This window comes from Monomorium pharaonis, chromosome 1 (genome assembly GCF_013373865.1).
Source record: "Monomorium pharaonis isolate MP-MQ-018 chromosome 1, ASM1337386v2, whole genome shotgun sequence".
In the NCBI taxonomy this organism is placed as follows: Eukaryota; Metazoa; Arthropoda; class Insecta; order Hymenoptera; family Formicidae; genus Monomorium; species Monomorium pharaonis.
This window is the reverse complement of record NC_050467.1, coordinates 3,917,923-3,940,729: the sequence shown is the minus strand read 5'-3', so window position 1 is coordinate 3,940,729 and position 22,807 is coordinate 3,917,923. Positions and strand designations below refer to the sequence as shown.

General features: G+C 46.2%; 1 protein-coding gene and 1 long non-coding RNA gene across 3 annotated transcripts in view; one reads left to right on the top strand and one right to left on the bottom strand.

Moving 5' to 3' along the window:
* Positions 1–22,807, top strand: part of LOC105829835 (3-phosphoinositide-dependent protein kinase 1) — a 343,579-nt gene that overhangs the window by 112,031 nt on the left and 208,741 nt on the right. The window lies entirely within an intron of this gene.
* On the bottom strand, positions 4,225–10,291 carry LOC114254832. Its single transcript, XR_003626126.2, has 2 exons — positions 4,615–10,291; positions 4,225–4,488 (listed from the first exon to the last, which is right to left on the bottom strand). It is a non-coding gene; the product is annotated as an uncharacterized LOC114254832 (long non-coding RNA).

The following is a 22,807-nucleotide window of genomic DNA, read 5'->3' as shown; positions in this document are numbered from 1 at the left end:
ATATATATTGGTAAAGACTCACTTTGACTGGATAACTGCACACTGTGCTACAATATTCGATAAAAAAAAATAATGCTAATTTAAAAAAAAAGTTATTTTATTATATTTGCGAACATATAGTATTGCCGCAAGATAAAAGTGCCAAGTAAAAGATTTTAAGGGTATAGATAAAACGCGGATCGCATAACTTACTCGCCAAGCGATAAAGAGAACACGCGTTGAAAATCTACTGATCATGGAAATAAGAGGCAGTAATCGCAAACGAGGGTCAACGAACCTCGAAATCGGATTCGACGCGAGCGCGAATTCGTGTCTTTTTTACTGATGCAGAACGGAAACGAGACGAGACGAGAGAAGGAGGTATCCACGTGTGTCGCGAATTCCTTACGGATGGAATTTAAACGATCGTTGACACACGCGCGGACATAATATCGTGCAAAAGAAGGACGTTTTTCTGCACGGCCAATCCCTCCCTTCATCCCTCTCCTCTGCCAACGTTTGCAGACCACCGTATTCGACATCAGCGTGCAACGACCGTAGTCGTTGGCGCGTGGCGGTGCTAATGAACTTCGGCAGCATGTTACCCAAAAGCACATGGTAATTTCGCATGCGTGCGTGAAGGTTCGTGCGGTAATTCCGGAAGCCAAATAAACCAACTTCGGGAGTTTGAATTGAATAAATCATCGTTACAAAACGGTAAAGTTGTTCCTTAACTCTCTCTCTCTCTCTCTTCTATTCCAACAATCGTTTCTAAATGCCGTCGAATAGTTACGTAAACAGGATTTTTGCATTCGTATTTAACATTCGCGATATAATGCGTTAATTCTCCCGCTCTATCTAACAGGCGGCCATACTGTAAAGAAAATTCTAGTACAGTATTACCGAGCTACCGGTACATTCATCCCCTCGCTGCCTCGTTGTCTAATATTTCCTCGTCGACAACGCCAGCCGCGGGGACGGTGTCTCTCTCTTTCTCTCTCTCGCTCTCTCATTTTGATTCTCTCGCGCGACTCGGAAACGCGCCGAAAGAGAGACGCGAAGTGGTGGCTTTGACCGTGAGACGGGCAACGATTACATTAATCGTTGAGCCAGGCCGTCGTGCCTCCCATGGGAATCGCTAGCCCCGATGTGCGCGTGTATGTTTGTGCCACGCGTGACGTCATCGGTCATACCGTTTTCTAGTCGATGGTCACGAGGATGTGCCGCCACGTGTGTGTGACTACGAGCTTGGTGTACGATTAAGGTTTTAATTGCAACGTTAACGACTGGCCTGGGCCCGAGCCACACGCACACGTGGGGACACGCACAGCTGCGTGTGTACGAACCATTACACGCGCGCGTCGCGTTGATAACGAGCAAATTCCTCGCGCGTGTTTGACACGCGCGTGCGGTACTCCTCGCGCGGATAGATGATGCCGTTTTGCGTTTTCTCTCGGTCCAACTCTCCCTCCCCCCCTCCCCTTGTAGCTGTTCCCGTTCTCCTCCGGGCGCGCGACCGGGATTAAATCGATGTAAAACGCGGAGTCGCGGAAAACCGACGGGACGAGGGGGCGAAGCATCGTCGCGCACGCCCCGTCATGCGACTCTTATTTTCGTCATTCGCGTACCGGCACGTCGCGTCGTGTAAATTGGATTGGCAGCGGCTCCGCTGGATGTGCCGCCCGCCACCGCCGCCGCCGCCGTCGTCGTGTTGTTGTCGGTTCTATTAATATGCCAGCGGCGTATACTATAAATTCTATTCCAACCCACCCCCTCCGGGTAAAGCAGCCTTGAGAGGCAAGGACAATCGATCTACCACCCTCCACGTGGACGAAACACGAGTGCGCGCCGTGCGCACACGTACATATCGGGCGGAATACCAGGCGGAAAAACGCGCGCGCGCGCGCGCGCGGGGTGCTGCACGTGTACGTCGCGACGCCCCGGCGTATGTGTGAGTCTCTACCCTCACCCCTTCCCAACCTTCCCGTTTGTCCGCGCCGCAAATTACCGACAGCACAACCCACTTTTTAAAATATTTACTCCCGTTGCCCGTTGGAAAAACCAATCGACCGTGCTCCCGCGGTGCGCTCGCCGACGATTAACTGGCCCTCTTTGTCGGCGGGTCCAGCGAAAATCGCCCCGATGCGGTGCATTTGGGTACCGCCACCTGTCGAAATTAATCGCACCACACGGTTTCCGCGTCCGGCTGCGATCTAGAGGTTCGATCCTCTAAATCACGACACGGGTCCGAGACGCTCGTGTATTCACCATTGTGCTCGTCGCAATAAATAGCCTGTCTAAGAGAGACAAAAGTCCGGTAGTGCGTTGCCAAGGAAATCGGCATCCGAGACCGAGTAATAAATAGTCGTCATCCTTCTGGACGCGGAACGCATCTCCGAAGGTAAGCTACGATATATACACAGCGGGAAAACGATAATGGTATGGTATTTAAATCTTCCTTTAGATACATGCCCATTTTGTCAGCTGAAAGTATATCTCTTTTCGCGATAACGTTATAGATATCGTTTTATATGTGTCGCAACGGTTAAGTACGATAGATGCGCGAGCATCTATACGTGGCCTGATTTGACGAAGCAGCCCGCTTCCATGCTCGCCGCCTTGCCTTTGACCAGGCCCATTAGCATCGACGAGTTCCAATTGCACGACGTCAATCCGCCACCGCTGACGTCATCGTGCCACCGCTCCTTTAACGTGCATCCGCGCAACGTGTGTATTTACGCTTTCACATACGTGTCCGCGCGCGGTATGGTCAATCGCGACACGCGTGCCTGCACGCATTACGTGCAAAACTCGTGGCAAAACACGTAGCTATTTATAGCGAGGCGTATACGTCCCACTGGCGTAAGCATGCTCTTCAATTAGCGCGAATGCATTCCGATTGCATTGATGGCGACAGTCGTCGCCCGATCTGCGCGTCGACATGAATATACGGTTTATAGACCGTACGTACGTTTTTACAAGCTTTCTGAAACGGCGAATAATTACATTTTTGAGTGATTAAGCCGCGTTTTGTTGTCGAGTCGTGTGCGTGCGAAACGTTTGGCGAAAATTAGTTTGCAAACAATGTTACAGAAAAAAAAATAAAAAAACGGAATATTTAGTACTGTATGTTGTTCGAATATGCGGTTTATTCCGCGAAAGATACTTGAAAAATCTGTCTTTAGAATTGAGATAATTAAAGAGTATCATTAGCGAGTTGGCAAAAGTTTAATTCGACATAGGTCTGAAAGTAATTTTGTCAGACCATTGAAAAACAATTATAAAGACATTTAAACATAATTATTTTGATGATGGATTAATGAAATTATTTTTAAATTTGTATCCACACACAGTTAAATTTTTATTCTAGCTATTTTTTTATATATAATCTTTTTAACAAAATATTCAATGGATCGATATCTTACCAATCCTCGTTAATTCGCCAGTACATCTCTTAATTTGATTTTTAGGGCTGAAACGTTGCTGTAATTATCATTAGACGTAAATCATAATTGTCCAATTTTGCTCATTTGAATGTGCATAATTAATGCATTTAACGGACGAACAAACTCGTTTATCCGTACGTCCCGCGTCTGTGAAAATATGCGCGGACGTAATTTGTTACGTCCGTTATTGTACAGGTATGCGTGACCAAAAAGCGAATGGAATTTAAGTTGGGTTCGGCTCGTAAGATACGCAATGTAAGACGTGCCATTCCCGTTGGATAACCCTTTACAGCACAGATATCGAAATGTTTTCTTCGTTGTAACTTTCGCGCGACGCGGACCCGTTCATGCGAGAGCGCGGGCCTCTATATCGCCGAATGGAGAACGAGCCGGGATATCAAAGATCAGAAAGACGTCCCACAGCACGCCTCGCTAATTTCAGTTGAAACGCGAGCGCTTCCCGGTGCCGCAACAACACATTGTATCGTGGCGGCGGCGGCGGGCTAGTGAATATCGCGATCGATGAACTTTCGAACGCAAGGATGTTGTTCGCGGACAATCAGCTCGAGATCGAGACGCGAGATGAGAATCCGTTCCGGCACTGATGTTAAGCGCAAATTTATTCGACTATCGAGATGCTTCTTTCCGTACTCTCTGGAGACTGATTTAGTACGGCGACGTCTTAACGCACAGGAGTTCTACAAGCAGATCGTTGTTCCTTCGAATAAAGGAGTTTCAAGGAAAAGAAAAAGGAAGAGACGGGCGAGAAAGGAGGAGAAAGTAACCATTAAAACGGACATACTACGTATTGTCTGAATTTATTACACATAAAAGTGGCTTACATTAGTATGCATTATTATCGCCGTTTACGCATGGTTGTGTACAATGGCGTGTGGAACCAGCGCGCATATATCATGATCGCAAATCGGGATTTCGTGCGCTAATACTTCCGCCTCTAAGTCGAATGTAAAGTCGCGGATGAAATACGTCGTGGTTTAGATCTCGCGTGCCGGATCCGTCGTTGAGTCAGGCCTCGGTTGTCCGCCGGATGATTCGGTATTCGCTAGAAAATTCCGGCGTTCACTTGTCACAATTTATTCGATGAGACGAGCCACGATCACGTGCGCCCCGGAGAACGCGCGCGCCTGGCGCGAAGAAACGAGTCACGCGGCAAATCATTGTCACTTACGGGTCGGGAAGACTCGGGGGGCCCCTTGGAGGATGTTGTTATGTTTCTCGTGATTTCATCATTAGGACGCCACTCAAGCACTTAATTTATTAGCTCGTCTCGCGGAGGCTCTCCGCGGTACATCGGCGGCGCTTAGCTCTGCCTAGCACGTCCTGGCACTAGCACTATCTATCTGCCTTTGACCGCTCGGTATCTGCTCTCTGGCGCCACGACACCTCCCGAAATCGGAGCTTAATTCGGCGATGACGTTAGCAAGCGATAGCTCGATACTGAGACAAAGCTGTAGCTTGCTTCTCAATCCTCTTCCTCTGATTATAAATGTAATCTTAAAGGACACGAAAAATATTTGTTATCTACTATTGCTAATTTACTATTGAGAGAAGTCTCAAACTTTTAATACAACTAAATCTCAATTTTATTATCATAGTATCTAAATTCTAAAATATATTTGTACACCGAGAAGAAAAATTCGAAATACTCAAAAGCAAATGTTACTTTTGCGTGATATTTATTAAAATTTTATTTGGCCGTATTTAAATAAAGATCTATTTCAGTAAATTGAATATTTACATTTCACAAATGAACGTTTAAGTATCTTTATCTTAGTGCACGAAAAAAATAATCTTATATGAAGATCAATAGTTATATATAGATAAAGATATAATAATTTTTAACTAGGATCACTGTCCCGATTTTGCGCCTCTTGATCTCTAAGTTAATTAAGCCATCCAAAACTGATCTGAATAGTCCGGATAACCGGGACCAATTTCGTGCAGCGAAGTCTAATGAACGGCATCTCTTTATTGACGTTTGATGATCGGTTCTAGCGATTGAAACGGTTCACGATCCTATTAGAGATGAGCCGCGCTAGCTATCCGCTCGACCGAATCTTACGCGTGCATCTGTATAAGAAATACGAGGGACGAAATGGCAACCGCGTAATTAATGAGCGAGGCCGAAGTCACGTCAACACCGGCATCGTGACCGGAAAACTTTGGCGCTGCAATTTTCAAACGATACATATGCAGGCCACGATAACGTCCGCCCCGATTTACTCTCTTGGTCTGGTAATTTATTTGTTATGACGGGATTAAACTTCTCCTTCTGTACAGACTGTCGTCGTCGTCGTCGTCGTCGTCGTCGTCGTCGTTGTCGGTTTATCCGGGCCGGCGTACAGAAGGTGACGTAAGAGACTGTGGGAGAGCGGGAGTGACCGCGAAAAATAAATGACTTTGCGTGTTCGTCGAGAGGTAGGTGGGTGGCCCTCTCTTCCTCAAGAAGAAAGAACGGTATCCTCCTCTTCCTTCCCTCTTTCTTTTCTCTCTCTTCCGCTTGCTCTCTCTCTCTCTTTTTCCTCGCGTGCCGCTAGATTTATGTCGACGCTTCGCCCTTTCGGTCGACGATTCGCCTCGACGGTCCTCCGTTGATAATAAATATACCGAGGCCCTTATCGCGCGAGTGCCGTGCGAGCGTCGGGAGAAAAGGAGAATGAGAAAGAGCGCACGACAAGTGCGTACGTATTAACGATGCGTGACTTCCGTGACACGTGATAAATGCAAATTCGGGGGAGCCATCCGTGAAAATGGTACCACGTGGCGCTGAATGAAAAAGAAATGCGAGGAGGGAACCGGGAACACGAATATTATGCCGACTGTCTATAACGTAATAAAATGCGCGGCGGCAGAGAGTCAGTGGGATGCGTGCGTTCCGCTCGTTATCGTTCGGCTTTTTATCGACGGGCGTAAATCCCAGCGCAATTAGCGGGAACACTGATTTCCGATTCGTTTACGCCGGCCATTGAAAATTAGCACAGGAAGGTCACCATAATATTGGCTAAAAATAAAAATTTGAAAACATGAATGCAAATTAGAAAATGTCTTCTATTAGATTGCACGCGGTGGTTTTTATAATGCTGTTTTATATTTTAATTTTATTTAAATTATGTTTTCGTAACATAAATAAAACTGAAAAATTTGGTTCCAAAATTAGCATAGTAGAATTCAGACACGGCCTCCGTAATGAAAGAGTCGACTATAAAATAAATTGATGAATTAAAACAATTTTATAATTAAATATATTTCTACATATATAAATATATATTTGAAATGTTCAATTCTAGTATTTTCACTTCATAAACTTGTTTAAACATGAAAGTGGCGGCCAACTATTTGGACGTTCATTCCTTATGTTGCAAAAATAATAATTTGCACAAACAAAGTGGTACGCCAGTATCGATGGTGATCTTTCTCCACTAGTCTTCGGTTGCCGACGTAAACGATTTGGAAATCAGTGTTTCCGAGAAATAAAGGAGTTACGGTTGGGAAGGCCTATTGGCCGGTATTGACGATCTTTCTCTAAAATCGCCGACGTTACGCGGGTCCAGCTCGGATTACGATCCTTTCCGACGTGAGTAACGAACCCGCCGACGTATCGAGACCGTTTCGCGAACACATTCCCCGTTCCCTGAACACCCTGCGCCGCGGAATAACGTCAAACGCCTGGCGCCACGACGCTGCCGTTATTGGCCGTTACCGCTCGAGAGTAATAACTACCGCGTCGTGGCGCCAAGAGTAGTAATAGTCGGCTCTGCTCACGACGGACATCGCGGCGAATGAATAATTTTCCAATCATCGGGAGGTAATTATCCCATTTCGTTCCGATAAAACAAGGCCGCCTCGCGAGGAAAGCGAGAAGCGATCGTTAAAATCCAGAGCAATCATTTTCCGCGTTGTACCCCGTTTACCGCCGCGGCTAGCCGATAATCGGCAGAAAATGACAGAAAATGGTATAATGACTTATTATACCAAAGAGCCGTAAAGGCAACATTACCGGAACATTTCGTTAACATTATGTTGTACTTATATAAGGCATTTATTGCATATTCATTCGGGCTTATTAATATTTACGCCTAATAAATTCCCTCTGTCAGCTTGTTTTACGTGCGTCGCGGATATTAATTATTTTCGCATATCCTTTTTTTTTTTACGCTGCTTAACATTTTATGCGACGTTGGAGTACTAAATTTCTCCGGAGTACTAAATTCCTCTGCTTATCTGCGACTACATTTGCCGTATCCATTCAGACATTACGTGGAAAGTACTTGTTTCACCGGAAACTATGGTATTATAAGGCACGAGAATAACAGTGAAAAGCCCGCGCTGGAAAGATAGTGCATAGATTCACGTGTAACGGTATAACGTGCCCGGGAGAGACAGAGAGAGAGAGAGAGAGAGAGAGAGAGAGAGAGAAATAACTCGTGATATTCAAGCCGCGTTCGCGAATAAAACTATCACGATGGACGAGCGTCTGAATACCATCGTCGCCGTCGTCGCCGTCGCCGCCGCCGCCGCGGCGCAGATGCGATTGCAGCAACGGAAGGAACGTCGGATCGAGGAAGAGAAGAGGAAGGCGATGAGAATAGCACTTAAATCGTTTTACGGATGTCGTCGGTAACTATTTCTATCGCGTCGCCGGGACGAGCCGAGACGACACGCGACACGACGACGGAATGGAACCCGAGAAGGGCGGGAGAGGAGAGGAGACGAAACGAAACGGGACGCGGGTTTTTGTCGCGCGAGATCGCGCCTTTTACGCTTCGCGGTGGGGAGAGAGGGAGGACGATCTGCATGCGTACGACGACGACGACGACGACGACGGCGACAACGAGTGGCCCTGGGGCCGCGACGCGCGAGGTGCATTTGTCGTCCGGGCGGCGCGGCGCGGCCTGCAAATGGTGGGACGGGAGATTAATGAGGTTTGTGTCGCCGACACCAGTGGAAACCAGACACCTACGGCCCTGTTTCCATTTCACCGACGGGGAGACATACGAGACCCGGTGCTCCGAACTCGCCGAGATCGCGGCGTGCGTAGGCAGACGACAAATATCGTGATCGCACGCGGCAATTAAGAGTCGAGAAAAGTGTCTGCCTGCTCTGAGCGGGCCGATCGTGACACGCGGGCCCGTTTTTTTCCGCTCGAGGCGAGAGAGAGAGAGAGAGAGAGAGAGAGAGAGAGAGAGAGAATAAAACGAGAGACGAGCAGCTGCGCGCTTCGCGCTTTATCCAACTTCGTGGTTTCTTCCGCGGTTTTTCTCCCGTTCATATTTCATCTCGTATATTCATATTGACCGATCGTAATCGTACGTTGGCGATTCCGCGCAATTCTTTTTTAAGATCCGCAATAAATATCGCAATTTTATCTGTTTCCCTCGTTGCGGAACATTAACAATGCAAATTGACAATAATTTCACGTTAATACCCCGAGCGAATCCTCGCCGCGTATTTTATGCGTCGCAATTAGACACATCGCCGTGTCGGTCGATCGTCGCGACAATCTCCGAAATTTACGAATGTCTCGAAGACTAAGCCGCGCTATAAATTTAATCGGAGGCGACACCCGGCGGGGCACCGCCGACGGCGGTTTTGCGACAGTCGCTGCGTGTCTGGTAAGCAAAACGTTTAATTGGCATTTGTTAGGTCCAGCGGAAATGTCACTGTTGCGAAACGGTGCCTCGTGAAAGTGCAAAACGCTCATTAGGCTTAAGCCCGTGACGCACGTATGTACCGGGTGTCTGGTTTAAGTCCGTCTGGAAGCGGGTCAAGGTGTAAGTCGACTATCGGCGGTAAACGCGACTTGCATAAGACGACCGGCAATCGCGCGCGGATTAGTGCAGCAGGAAAGAACGCGCGCGCGCGCTATTGCGCGCCCAAGATGAATCGTTGTCCTCGTCACGTCTTCACGTCCGGGCATTCAATCTTGTTGGATTATCGCAAACTTTAATGCCCGATACCGTCGCTCGCCGTTTCAAGAAAATCTCGTCGCCGCTCGTATAATTCTAACGGGGCCGAGACTTAATCGCCGTGAGGCGTTTGAAAATTGAAACGTTGCGAACGACGCCGCCGTAAAGTTCCCGCTGAGAGAGAGAGAAGAAGAAGAAGCGCTCGAAGGAGAGCCGCTCATTGAAATTTTAACTAGCGGTTGTGGGAAATTTCATGCGGCCGCGCTATTCATCTCGATGAACATTCATAACGGTAGATCGAGACGCAATTGTTGCATCGCGCCTGTTTACATCGTATTTCATTAGCACGCGTGGTACGCCGCGCGGCAAGAGTCTCGCATTCCTAGTGCGCAGATCGAAGCGGAGTGCCGTCGTCGCGCGAGGCCAAAGAACGGGAACGATAATTGAAACAACTGCGATTGGCAAACGTCTGTCTCTCTCTCTCTCTTTCTCTCTCGGTTGCACATGCACACACGATACGCACGTAGTACGGCGAGTAATACGGGGATCTCGCGTTTCGTCCGGTGCATTCGTCGTGCGCACTATGCGGATCTCTCTGCGTTGTTGCTGCCCGTGAAAGAAATTCGATTCAATGGAAATTGAAGCGTCCGTTGAAATTCCCGGTGCGTAATATCAGCGCGACGACGAGGGTGAAACGAGACGGAGAGTGCAGGAGAGTGACATGAATGGAGCACGAGCGCCGCCGAGAGAGAGAGAGAGAGAGAGAGAGAGAGAGAGAGAGAGAGAGAGAAACGGAACTACGACGACGAGCGATGACGATGATGACCTACTCGATAAGAAACGGGGTGGAATAATAACATCGTTATCCGCATTGCACTTATGAAACCGAGGCGAGAGCGAGGTCGCGCGCGGGACCTCGCTCCGCGATTGTTTCGAATCGGACTCACCGTTGAAGCGGAAATATTCCCAGCGAGACTTCAGGACCGTTCAATTGGAATGATCTATAACGCGCGTATACACGCTACAACCCGCGTAATTGTAATTTTACGCAGCCCACGTATGTCGTTATTCTCTCCGCGCATTGAAATGTTCACGTGACATTTTGTATTCTTTACGATATTAAGCGGCATTGTCGTTTCGAAAGCTGTATTCATGTGAACTTTTTTTTTTCTTTTAAGAGTAGGCGAACGATTCATTTTAAACTTTGCACACATAATGGTATATGTAGTACGTAGAAAAAATAACAACTAGGTGATGTTGTGGTTCTTGCATTATCGGCCATTTGTAATATCTCCGTTATTGGATGAGGAAAGTGACTAAATATATAATTTTGAAACGAAAAATTTGTGGATTAATAATCTCGTCAATTTTTTAATTCTAAATCACTGTCCATATTTTACAGGAGCCATAAAGACAATGCGCGCTCTGGTACACATTTTTACAACGGCTATAATTATCTTTTTTTTTTTACTTGCAAAAAAGAATATTTAATTGTAGATAAAATACGTGCTATTATGTATGTACAAGTTTAAAACAAATCGCGAGTATAACTTCTAAAAAAAGAATTGCATAAAAATAGCCTTTTTCTTGAAACGATAATGCCTTCTTAAGTCATGTCGTTCAGTCATTTTTACACCGAACGTCACTGATATTTGATATTTGCGATATTCTGAAAATAAAGCAGAAACTCTACACCGTTATCGCGGCACTCGAGGCTTGCGAAGTAGTAGAGTCACGAAGGAGCTGTAAAAAAATTTCAAATATTAATTTTGTATTTTAGCACCGCAGATACGACATGGTGTGACGTAAATTACACGACGGCCACCGCGTACTGTGTACATACACGCCGGCTTTTACACCGCGCTGGCGAATCCCCCACCCCCTTCCCCCCTCTTTTCCCCAAGTAAAAAATAGACCCCTGCGTCACGATCTAACGACGACGTTAACGCGTGCACCGATCCAGGAACTTTCCAGCCGTCGTTACGTTGAAATTGTTTGGGCTTTCCGACCGGCCTCTCGCAGTGTAGCGCGCATACAAATGGTCACCAGTTAGCGAAACGATGTAGCCATGAATAGGTGCACGGCCATAATGTTGTTCCAGGAAAAAAAATGTTACTGCTACTTCGCAGGCAGCGTATACTGTCCGGGCCGCGCGCGATACGCGCGCAGGATGTACAAATTCGTACAACTTCCGGCCGTGCGAACGCATCCTCTCGACTCGCGCTACCTCTCTCTCTCTCTCTCTCTTTCTCTCTCTGTCTCTCTCTTCTTCATTGCACCGGCGACCATGTTTCGCATGTAGATGACCGTTTACGCGGCGCACGGACACGCGCGTGCTTCGCCCGCGAGCGTGTACATACGCGCGCGCGTGCACGCATGAAGACACGAGGAGCAACAGCAGCAGCAGCAGCACGCGGTCGCTGCCGATGCGACCGATCCAATGCATTTTAATATAGGAAGCTTTAACGACTTACATAATGAGGCAATTTGTTTCCTTTCTTCGCGAGCGCGCCCGAGGAGAGGCACTCGCGCAACAGAATTAGAAAGTATATGTGTATACCTACGTGCCGAGATGGAATCCGCGATATCAGCGCGAGCCGCGCACAATGCATGTAACACCCTGGACGCGCGGTTGCATCCCGAAGCGGCGCGTTATTCCCACATGGCGATTATATTACAGCCGCGGGACGATAAGGCGAAATAGAATGTCCCTTTATTTTTTTTTTTTTTCATGACATTTTTAATTTTTTTTCACGACATTCCCCCGAGGGGGAAACCTCTTCTCGCAGAATTTCTACATTTTTTCTTTAGTTACGTACATCGCGGTGAGAGTTTTGCCGTCACGAGTCATCGTTTCGCGGTTTATGATTCTGTCTTATTAATACTTCAAAGCCCCAGGAGAAAAATTATCAAGCTTCATTTTAATTTGAGTTTAATTTCAACTCATTCGGCTTGGGTTTCGCATAGCTGATGTTTATTTTACAAAGAAAAAAGTAGGTTTATCAGGCAAACATTAATCGCTGTTTACGCAAGTCTGCGCTAATCGCGAATGCGTATACACGGACTTCCGGTTTCCGACGATGAAAGAAAGAACGGAGGAGGAACAAGACGAGAAGAGAGAGAGAGAAGAAGGAAAGGAAAGAAGCGAGCGTCTCGCTTTTACATTGAAGCGGAAGTCTAACCGCTTCGACAAGTTCGGGACCGTCCGCGATTCCTGTGCGATTCTTACGCGGCACGTCCGGTTTCCGGCTCGTTAGACAGTCCAGGACCGTTCACCTCGCATTCCTTTCATACCCCATGTCTTTCATATAGTCGCCTGACTCTTTTTTTTTAATCAATTAAATACGGAACGCAGTATACATTCGAACGATTACCTGTGTGTTTTCGGAAATTTCTTTTTCTTTCGAATGAATGAAAAACAATTTGTCAATTTAACACTGTGTACACACTATTGTTTTTCGATCAACACACGGTGGATCACAAAATTTCTGAGTTATTTTTCATTACTTTTGCAAGTATGAAAACATTTTTATTTCGAGGCTCTTCTACATATGCTGTAACATTTTTAGAAAGTATTTGCGATCCGATCTACTAGAAAACAAATTATTTATAAATGTAATAACTAATCACGATGCTTTTACTTTATCAAGGACGAAAAATGCTTAGGACAAAATCGTCGAATCGTGTGTACAGAGTATCAACTTCTTGTATTTCGTGGAAAGACTGACGTTGAAAAATTGGTGACAATTTTGCTTCAGTTCTTTTCATGCGAGAAAATGCCTTTTTCCTGTTTATACTCCAGCCTCAGACTGCACATGTCATTTAATTTATACGTGATCTAAATCTGCGCACATGTGCTCTCGAAAACTGTTTGGCTCTATGGGTCTAATAATAAAGCGTTATTCTATTCTATTCTATTCTATTTCTGCGTGCACTGCTCCGACTTTTAGCGCAACGTGCATAAAACTATGTATAGATTTCGCGAAGTGAGCCGTTCCCTCGGAGAGGCATCTCCGATAAGATCGCCGTTTTTAAATAGCGCACACGCGCGTAACGATTGTCCCGTGAGATTTTGCGAAACAAAGTCTGTAAAAAATAAAAAAAGCTTCTCTTGCTGCACAATTTTTGCGCCATAATGATATTCCGAAGGTCTCTTTGTCAGACGTTTATCTTGCCAGCGTTGTGAATATCAGCAAACTAAACAAATAAAATATTGTCGTGCTACCTTTTCGTAGCCTGATATAGCGAAGGCTACCAGTATCGTTTATCGATTCAGGCTGTGCACTTCGTAAAACTCCTCTGAAAAACTGCGTTTCGTCCTACATTTCGCGCCACAACGAAATCCCGAAGGTCTGCTCCGCTGTGCATTTGCGTCGCCCGGCGATTATACTGAATATTTGTAGATCGCACCGATAAAACGCGACCAACCCACCGAGAGGCAGAGATCTGATAATTGCAAGTGCGGCATGTAGATTACGGCTACATACCGAGAGAATAAAACTCCCGTTTACAAAAGGGAAAATGATCGCTCGCGCGAAATGCCATGTTGTGTCGTTCGTGCGATCACCATTTACACAATGACAAATGTCTGTCCGGAAACATATATTTTTAGAGAATAAGGAAACCCACGCACCCAAGGTCTCTGAAAGCGCGTAACGACAGCGTATAAATATTAATAGAACCAGATAAGAGAATCAATCAAGTTTAACGACGTGCGTGTCGACGAATCGTTAACGTGCACACCTGGAGCAAGCCGGAAGGATTTTATTTATTCGCTTTCTTTTGTGTGTGTGTGTGTGTGTGTGTGTGTGTGTGTGTATTTATTTGTAATAAGGCGCGCGCCGTCCAAATTTTCTCTTATAAACGTTATCGTTTTTAATTTGTTACGTCCGGCTCGGGGGAGAGCAGGTTTAATTTTTTAATGTCACTCGCTCCGGCTCCCCCCCCGGTCTCCCGGTACGTCGACAGGAACTCCTTGTCACGCGAGGGAAATCATTTTTCGTTTCCCCATGAAGGATTGAACGCTACGCGTCTACGACATTGGCGATCCATTATCGCTGCTCTATGGTCGGCTATACATAATACATCAAGACCCACATACTTTCTACGTCTCTCTCTTTTAATAAGGTCGCGTTTCATTTTTCTCCGTAAGGAAAATCTCATTCCGTCTCAGATCGTCCGGAGAAACAGACGGAAACATTTGATTTTTCTTTAGCACATTTTTAAGGTTTATCTTTATAATCTGTGTTTAGACATTTAAATCTCGATATCTCGAGGCGATTTAACGTATTAAGTAATTTAGGACGATTCATCCTCCCTCTCCCCACCCGCGTGCAAAAGTTTTCCAACTATTGTATCAAACGTCAGTCCCGTACGATGCCATACAGACGGCAGTCGGAACTCGCGACGTTTTGCTCCGGCGAAGTTTTCACGGTCCGCCAGCGGCATGAAAGCTTTAGAAAGCGTTCGCGAAGGAATGTTGAAAAATATTTACGCCGCGGCTCGTCCTGCCGTGACCGGCGACTTTCCATGCTCTCTGAATGGCCATTGTCCCTAAAGAAGAACGAAAGCCGCGCGCGCGCGTAAACGAAGAAAGAGAACGCGCCGTTGCTCTTTCGCACCGTGTTAAACACGGCGACGGCGGCGGCGGCAGCGCCGACCTGGAACAGCCTTGGGCCGAAGGAAGAAGGAAACAACCATTTGTTAGTGCTTAGGTAACGAGCGCGGCGGCATATGAGAGATCGCCTATGTGTGCGCGCGAGCAACTTGGCTCTCGACGCCGTCGCCCGCCTCTCCTCTCTCGCCCGTCGAGAGGACCCGCGATTTAGTTTAATCTCCTTTGCCGGCGTGTAACGAGCCCGTAACGCATCTAATTGTTGTTATTATACGCGAACAATTTCGCCCATCCCGACATTCATTATAGTAACGCCGCGTCATTCGCGGTTATTGCGCGACTAGCGTTTGATGTTTCGAAATGTTATCTTCGGCGTGTTTCGTATCTGATCCGTACCGTTAAACTACTTAGAGGATAATTACGCGTTGCGAATCTCGTCAAACGCTTCGCAGTGTAGGTAGATACTCGCGATGAGAATCCTACGGGGGCTAAACCGCTAATCGAAAGTATCCTAAATCCGCGCGCGCGAACGCGTCTGCTGCTCAGTCATCGTACGCTAACTTTTCACGTCAATAATAAGCGATATATCATTAAATAATTCATAAGACTTCCGAGTAGGATTTTTTTAGGATTTTTACATTTGCGCGCTTATCAATTATGACAGGTAGATTCTTATTGAGGAAGTTGAGGAATTAATAGCAGTTGGTTAGGAATTAACGGGCGGAATTATATGCGAATTACTAGAATTAATATGCGAGGAGTTGCCCAAAAGTTTCCAGAATTTGAATCTCCCGTACTGGAACTAATTCAGGGTTATGCTAATATCGCGCGTCTACAATATTGTGAAACAGTCTACCACAAGACACTGAGATCTTGTATCATTGTTTAGAAGCTTTTTTTATTGCGACTTATATTTGACTGCAATTTATATTTGATAATTTTCTTATGAGATAGAAATGACGGATATTAAATGATATTTAAAAGACAAATGGATATTTTTTATTTTATTTTGAATAATTTTAATTGAAACTTATTCAGCTAATTATTACAATGCTCAGGAAAGGTCTTTAAGGATAACGCTATGAAAAAAATTACAAAAAAAACGAAATATAAATAAATGAATATCTGCAATAGAAAAGTAGTACTGTAGTAAAAAACCGTTATAATCGAGAAAACGTTGTTGAAAGCATTTTATTGAAAAGAACATGGAAAAATATATTTATTTGAAAATATTTTTCTACAGTTCTAGAAATCTTAGTACTCTCTCGTATTAAAAAGAAATTAGTGTCGTTTAATTAATCTTAAAAATGGTCGCTTATTTATCTACTTAATACCATGATCTTCCGCATCAAAACTTTCTAGATACTCTTTTACTCTTCGAGAAATTCCCAGTCGAATTATCTGAATTATAAATGAGCTACAAACTCTCGTTTAGAGGCTCTTGATAAACGTGCACTTGTCAAAAACGTCCTCAACTAATGAAACAAAATCCATCTGTACGCGTTTGTCGATCGTATCGCCTCCGACGCGATTTTCGCACGCTCTCCTCGGATTTTGACAAATTTCTTCGCTCTCGAGATAAACTCGAGGCACCTCAAGGTCCCACGAGACGACGCTATCTCTGAGAATAAAACGTGACCGTTCACCGATCGTCGAGGGTATCGCAGCCTCGAATCGGGATTTCTTTTCGAATCCCTCCCCCTCCTTCGACTTATCGTTGTCCATCTCCATCCGTTCGCCCGGCCGAATCTCTGGAAACTCGGGATGCATTGTGGTCTATCTTCATTCAATGGAACGCGCAATACGGCCCCCGTCTCCCCGTCTCCCGCGACTACCAGAGACTCGCCAGAAATGGAAAACGGTGCGCGACGAAACGGGACGTTTCCTTGCAGCGACGCGTGCTGATCGCTTTCAGAATGTCGCCGAGCGCCTTTTCGCTCTGGATACAAATGCGCGCCGCAAGCGTCGAAGTTAATGCCTCAATAACGGCGATTCTCGCAGTCGACAGAAACGACGTACGCCGTACGTTAAACATTAAAGAGTCTTGGAACCAATTCCTTGAGTTGAATAACATTCTGGAGTCACAAATCATTTAATTCCATTGATTGAGTTAAATTAATGACATCGAGTGGATGTCTGTACAGAAACCTGTAAGTTGACTTGTTTCTTGCAAGCGGGGATAGCTTCGGGAAACGTTTTTTCTGTAAGGAGAGACTGCGTCAGGCATTCTCGAAGCGGGGCCTTTACACCCACGGTCAGCCAAAACTTGGTCACGTCGCGTTAGCGGATCGGTATGACGACAAGATCGTTATCGGTGTCATTGGCCCAGCCGCGGTCCGCCTTGGTCCGGATCATCGTGCGCTATCGTCCATCTTGCCCTTAAGCCCGAAAAACCCCTCGTTCCTCGAGGAAATAATGGGTCATTCACCGTGATGCAGCCAGCGGTACGGCCGACCGTCTCTGTATCAACGTCCCGCGATTTCGATCTGAATTGAATCGACGAGTACGCGCGCCAACGGCCACCCTCGCTCGCCCTTAGCTCCCGGGGATCACAAAATGCCTTCTTTTTTTTTTTTGCCTCGCTTCTTATTCTCCCGCCCGAAAACCCCCGGTCAGAAATGCTCTCTGGGTCGCGACGCGGCACGACGCAGAGCCTGGACGTTAATGGAAAGAGCTCGGACCGTGTTGGTAATCCAACGGGAAAGGGCCTATCCATCTCGCAGTGCCGGACCGTGGAAACTCGAATCCCCACAGTTACTTCGCCCTGCACGCGTTAACTTCCTCTCCGTCTCATCTTTACCCGACTTTCTCCCGTTATGCGGCGGCGAAATGTCAGAACGTGGCGTGGAAATAAGGTACAATGAGAAGCAACGACGCACAATTTCGCAGAAATTCTCGCACGGTGAACGAATTACGCGTACCGTTTTTAACCGAAACGTTATTCCACTTGTATTAGAAGATATATATTTTACGTGCCGTACGTGTCACAAGTATTATATTACATTAAAAGTTATGTCTTATGTTTCAGAAACTGTTTTTACGTGAGTAATAAAAAAGCAACTTTAGTTAATAATTTTAAAAATAAACATACACAAGCATTTAAACGATAAACATTATATTGCTTCTAAATACTTGGAAACGTTCTTTGATGTAAAGTTATGTATATTTTGTATTAAAAAAAATTTTTTGTTAAAATCACGAGTTACCAATGTAATTGAGGAAGCAATTTACGTACATGAAAATTTGTATTTATCTCTCTACGCATTTAAAGATTTCTCTCTAACAAAACGCCAAGAATCTCTTCAACGATAAATGCAATATCAAAATGCTAAGTAAGTTAGACAAAAGGTGCATTTCGCGTCTCAAATGTATCATCGTTTTGAAGCACCTGTACAGGTTTGCTAGAGAATTGTTCACCACAGGGGCTACATGCCTCCTCGCTAGCAATCTCCCTGTATAACCCCTGCTTGTACCCGGCTGTACACTCCCTCGTCTGCATCTCCCTCCGGATGCCACCGTTTGGCTTCCATCGTAACGAGCTTTGATCTCGCAGTCCCCGTATAGGCCACTCGACACCTTTGTGTACCCGCGACATTGGCAAATGCGCAAACAGCTTCGAATGAAGTGGAGCAACGTAAACCCTGCGATCGCAGCCAAGAATTCCTAATTTACACGATCCCGCGTGTACATGTGAAAAAGAATTTAAGGACTGGAAATCGAGGGTGACGTGAAGTTTACATTTTTTCGCAGGGGTGAGTGACATTATCGAGTCAATAATCGCGTCGGTTCTCCAAGTGCGAATTAGGACTTTCTTCAATATCAACAGAACGCCGAAGATTTTTAGGATGTCAGATTCTTAGCAGGAGGCAATATTTACAATCTCTTTTTTAATTGATTTAGCAATGAACCATACATCTTTTAACGTACTCAAATCTTGTAGGGTGAAAGCATATTTTAAAAGTTACATCTCTTGAGCTCTGAACCTCTTAATTCGTCAAAGCCCTTTAATCCTAACTGGGCGGCATAACCGTCTAATGCCGACGGTTAAAGGCTTGAGTTCCTTTTAAGAGTCTGTTCACCGAACGAATCTTGTTCTTTCTCTCTTTCTTTTCTTCTTCTTTCTCCATTCCCTCCCTCCTCTCTCTCTCTCTCTCTCTCTCTCTCTCTCTCTCTCTCTCTCTCTCTCTCTCTCTCTCTTTCTCTCAAGTCTCTAATTGAAACATTGCCCGGGCCCCGTGGGGTCCGGTGCGAACCAGCTTGTTCCAGGAATCGAAAGAGATGAACAAAAACGCCTTTGGACAGGGCCTTCTATCTCGTTTCTTCCTTCTCGCTTCTCCATGTTCTTTCGGCCCTTTATCTCTCCCTTTCTCTGAAAGAAAAGAGATTGGGCCGTCGGTTATGTCCGAATCAAGAGAGAAAGGCTGGGAAAAGGAGAGAAAGAGAGGACGGCGGGAGAGAATGCGGACAGGAATGCGTCGCACCACACACGGCGTTGCGTTCGAGGCTCGCATAAAGCTCCATTCACAACCAGTTGCCTCGCAAACGAACTCTCGTCTGTTAAGTAATTACCGCTGTTGCTGGCCTGAGAAACTCGAAAGCGAGTGCGCGAGAATATTGCGACTTTTATACTTTTTAATGCAAATAAAAAAATTCCCCTTTGCAAACAATCCCGCTGTTGTTTGGAGATATATACATTTCGGAGTTTTTTAGCCGCACGAAAGGATTTAAAAACCCAGCTACAGAAATTACGGACTTTCGGACTAATTTTGTTTCTACGGCGTTTGATTCGTAAGACAAGACACTCGTCTGAAATGTATTTGCGAATTACGCAAATATCTTTTTGTAAACTATACTCACAGGTAAAGTGAATAAAAACTGTTGAAAGTCGATATCAAAAATTCAATACATACATGCCACTTTTATTTCCGGAGCGAGTTATAAATTTAGAAATGCTCGAATCGCAAATAAATGCCTCGTTTGCGTCATTAGTCTAAAAATGGTGCGGCTTGTGTTTCTATCGCGCGTGGGTTCGGGAAAGCCTTTAGAGGTAACGATTCCCGATTATAAATCCCGACCAGACCGGTATCGGTTTTCGCGCTCTAATATCACCCGCAGCTAACGGGAGGGATTCAGCATAAGTGAACTCTCCGACAAGTGTGTATATCGTGAGGGAGAACCACCGCCTACGCTATCTCGCGGTGTGGCATTCCGCGTCGTTTTTTCACCACCCAAGAGACCCCGGAATCCATGTATACGCACGCACACACACGCACGCACACATGCGTACGTATTTTTCGCGTGCGGCGTACGATTGCGTGCGCGCCCTTCCGAGGGATTTCGCAGAAGCTCATTTAGCTCGGTCCGCTCTCTGATGAACTCTTATTTATTTTTGGATCGAGTTCCATCAGAGTTGCGCGCGGAGGCGCCCGGATCCGCTCGCTTTCCTCTCCCGAACGCCGCCGTTCGCCGGCACCGGAACTCGCCACTTTCGGCGATCGTTTCTCGTATTTCCATCGCGTGCTCCCGAGAAGCCCGCCGAGAAGGCCCTCCCCCTTTGGCATTATTATTTCGCTTTAATCTCACATTAGCGGAGACTCGAGCCGGCGGGGCGCGGGGCGCGTGAGTCCAGTGCATTCTTTCGCAATTTCCGTAATTACGCGTAAACAACATATCGTGTCCCACGAATGCTACTGCCGACTTTGACACGCTACATTGTTGCGGTTGCGTTGCGTCGCTCCGAGCGCCGCACGAAACGAAATTTCCATTTCGCTATCTCCGTTTGCTAAAAACCCTCGCGTTCGCGCACGCGATTGAGAACCGCCGGTGTGTATACGCAGCGCGCTCCGACGAAAAGAAGTTTCCTCGCATTGTCCGTACTTCCTTATTATGACTTGACCGGTAGACCCGACGCTCGCGCCGGTCGCCTTTTGTGTGTCACTTTAGGTGGCACGCCGGCCTCTGAATAGACCGGCAACGCACCCCGAGACGGAGGCGGTGAAACGTCGACGCGACCAACGTCCGCATCCAAAACCCAAGAGCCGCTGCACGGCCGCGAGAACCGATCACCCACGCGGAAGTGGGTGGGTTGCACGTTGAACCGTCTCGGTTCGGTGGACGGCGGGTTCGGTCGAACGGCGTATCGCGAACGCCGCTTATCCCCGATGTATCGCGTCTACGCCGGCACGCAACCACGCGAATTTCACCACGGCTTACTTACCGGTCGTTACTCACTCGTTAGACATATTACGTCTTCGTCGATCCGCCGCGACCGGCCGGATCGTGAATCGATCGTTCGTGATCCCACGCGAACGAGTTTGGATCGCCGACGCTCGAACCGTCAGTCCGGTGGGGGTCTCCTCGGAGCTTTAATCGGGGAGCCTCCGAATAATCAACCGTAATGATGTCACAAGGTTAACGAGCCTTGGTAGCGGACTATTAATTAATCGCGGAGACCAGGCCCAGAGGCTGTCCCTTCGTTATTTCTCTTCAGTTTCTTTTTCAATACACGCTGAACGGTTCGTGTAAATTAACACAGTTTCGTCAAACGTAGGTAACATCAGCTCTGTTAATTAACGCGCGGCGCTTTTACGCGTACGCCGCTCTTAAATATTGCGCAATAGTGATTTTGTAATGAGGCGGACGAAACGGAACATTCGTATACCTTTGTCCGATCTTTGTCCCTCACTGTGTCAATCGATTTATCGATTTAAAAATAAATAATTTACATATACATGTGTATGTGTAATAAATATGTACGTATACACGAGGGAAGAGAACAGTTTTACTAAAGTATCTAAAAATTACGCTGAATTTGACGAAATGATTATTTTAAATTTTAGCAACACGTTCATGTTGGTAGCTAGAATGTTTACGATTCTTGTAATTGCGCTCTGTCTCTCTCTTTTATCACGCTTTAAACGTTTTTCATAATTATTTTGATTGACTAATAAAATTGTTTTTAGATCTCCATTAATTTTTAGATTTTTAGGTAGCGAGACTGTTCTTTTCGTGTATATGTACAAGTTGATACAATATTTTTGAAAATTATTTTATTACCTGTAGCTGTTTTCGTATGACGTATCTGTGCTCTAACCGATGATCAATGATCTTTTTTCTTCTTTCCGAAAGGAAAATTAAAAATGTAAAAGGAAGCGAAATTTCCAATAAATGGAATATTACTTTTCGAAAGTCTCATTATAGCACGGCGGATGACATTAATGGACAATGACATAATCGCGCGGAAATAAAACGCGTCGAATCTCCGACTTGGCGGAGACGCGACCGAAATCTTCTTCCTGCCGCCGGGATCGATCGATCCCATTACCGCGAGCTTCTCATCCTCCTTCTCCTCCTCCTCCTCCTCCTCCTTGCCCTCTGATGTTCCTCCGTCTCTCTTTAACTCTTTCTCTCAGACGTACACGCTCGAATGGGTGCGACCGACGGTGAGTGTGTGGCTCCACCTAACTCGTACAACGTGCAGACCAGAGCTCGCCATTCAGGTTTTTAAAGGCCATTACAAAAGTGACAAGCCGGACGGAGTCATTCCTAGCGGGGAAGCGGAAGTCCGCCATTATGCAATGGAAACGTCAATTTCCGGTGGTATTGTCGCGACGATCTGTTTCTCTCTTTCTGCGCGTCTCCCGCGTCTCCCGCCGGCAATGAGTGTCGGCGGTGGCGGTGGCGGGAATGGGGCCGGTGGCCGCGACTTTTTTTTTTTCTGTAGGAAAACCGATGGAAAATTCTGGGGTCCGGATACTCCCACGTTTTAATGCGCGCCAGTTCCGCTCGATGCAATTTGCGTATCGGCGATACGATACGATACGATACGATACGATACGCGT